This window comes from Octopus bimaculoides, chromosome 2, assembly GCF_001194135.2.
Source record: "Octopus bimaculoides isolate UCB-OBI-ISO-001 chromosome 2, ASM119413v2, whole genome shotgun sequence".
NCBI lineage: Eukaryota > Metazoa > Mollusca > Cephalopoda > Octopoda > Octopodidae > Octopus > Octopus bimaculoides.
The window spans coordinates 135,055,199-135,057,532 of NC_068982.1; the positions used below are offsets into that span (position 1 = coordinate 135,055,199).

A 2,334-nucleotide genomic window follows, 5' to 3' on the forward strand; every position below is an offset into this window, starting at 1 on the left:
ATATATATATATATATATATATATATATATACACATATATGTATGTATATATATATATATATGTGTATATATGCACCCACACACACGTGTATGTACGTAGTTACATATGTATGTATACAGATGCCATGAAAATCGTTATCGCATTTTCATAGACTCATCAGCGTCCAAGAGAAACATAATCAGATACTAATAAGTCAAAATGGATTATTATGATGTGGTACCACCTCCGCAGTTGCCTGAATAGACGTGGTTATTACTATTATTTTTCGTTATCGACTTATTTCAATGCACGGTAACGAGATAGTGAACAAAACGCTGGAAGGTTGGTCTGTTTCTAACATTTATCAATCCACACACCGAATCCCCCACCAACGCCGTCGCCGTGGCCACCATCACCACTAATATCTCCCTCATTGTCAGCACAGTCACTACCATCACCATTATTAGCACCAATGTTGAATCGGTAAAATCGTTCTTATAGGTTATTTTACTATTTAGTATAGTACGCTGCATGAAGATCACAGTATCTCATCCTTGTTTCATTTTTATCACGCATACACATTTGTCGCAGCATTACATACATACATACATACATACATACATCTCTGTAATTATTCGGACCCTGGGATATGTCTAAATACCAATCTTGAGAAATTAGGCTTCTCAAAACCAGAAAGGAGAAAGCTAATGCGAAGACTACAGACCCTATCCATCACTGGAACTGTAAAAATCTGTAAAACTTTCCAGAAGTTTATGATTTAAATATATATGAGCATGTCTAGATATACAGCTATATGCATGAGAATACATACATAAAGCAAAACAAACAAATCTGCACATATACATACATACATACATACATACATACATACATACATACATACAAAAAGATCCTGTTGTTGATGTTGAAATTCCAATGAAGGAGCCTTGGATCTAGGTTAGAAACCGGCTCTTTCTCTATTGGCAAGAAATCTTCAAATAAAACTTTTAAATACACTACACCAATGTATATATATAAATACACCAGAATAATATGTGTGTGTGTGTATATATATATATATATATATATATATATACACATATATATAAAGTTTCCCAGTGGGACAGCATGTAACATGAATTGATTATCACTGTTTTCACGCTTTCTCTTTTTTTCTTTTTCTTTTTACTTTTACTTTTATTAAATTTTCCGCTCTGATGAAGTTCCGCGATACAAATTGGTATAATTAATTACTTACAATGATAACTATTATTATTATTATTATTATTATTATTATTATTATTATTATTATTATTATTATTGCGGTGGTTAAGGCTGGGAATCGTGCTAACAGAAACAGCTGTAAGTTGAGATTCTGTCTTTTTGAAATTAATAAATTATGATTGGTGTAAATCAATCGTTATTCATCAATTTTATCTCCATTTTTTGTTTTCCTTGATTACTGATAAACTTCCGTTTATTCTTGTCGTTAACTATCATTTATAAGCATTAATACAAATGCTCATGATCAAATATAGGTAATACACCAGGTGATTCATTGGCCACAAGTATCCCTTAGACGATTGTTATAGCCTCTAACTTAACTCACCTATATTTGACTGGGGCCATGCTGGAGCACCACACTCACACACCCATGTGTGTGTGTGTGAGTATCTGTGTGTGTATAGTGTATTGATCACTAGTTGGTATCATCAGAAAAGTAAATCACCCAGTTCAGCGAGAATGAAATGTCATTTAATGAATTCAGGAGTTATACTGGGGCTACTTCAAGTTTCATGGTCGAAATTGCAGCATTTGGAAGTTCTTGTACAGTGCACTGTGTATGAGATAAAATCTCTGAGCGCATGCGAAAATTGCACTTTTCAAACATGAAACTTAAAGTAGCTGATGTATTTATAACACACACACACACATGGTTGAATGGCTAGAGCACCGGGCTCACACTCACGGGGTAGTGAGTTCGATCCTCAGACCGAGCTGTGTTGTGTTCTTCAGCAAGACACTTTATTGCACATCATTCCAGTTCACTTATCTGTAGAAATAAGTTACACCGTCACTGGTGCCAAGCTGTATCGACCTTTACCTATCTCTTGGATAACATCGGTGGCGTGGAGACAGGAGACTGGTATTCATGGGCGACTGCTGGTCTTCCATAAAACAACCTTGCCCAGACTTGTGCCACAGAGGGGAACCTTCTAGGTACAATCCCATGGTCATTCATAACCAAGGAAGTCTTTACTCTTTATATGTATGCATTTTTACATGTATGTATGTATGTATGTATGTATGTATGTATGTATGTATATATATGTGTGTATGAATGTGGTGTGTGC

The 2,334-nt window shown here is 34.9% G+C and overlaps 1 protein-coding gene across 1 annotated transcript in view; it reads left to right on the top strand.

Moving 5' to 3' along the window:
- LOC106873483 (synaptotagmin-6) overlaps positions 1 to 2,334 on the top strand; it is a 286,327-nt gene that overhangs the window by 278,502 nt on the left and 5,491 nt on the right. The window lies entirely within an intron of this gene.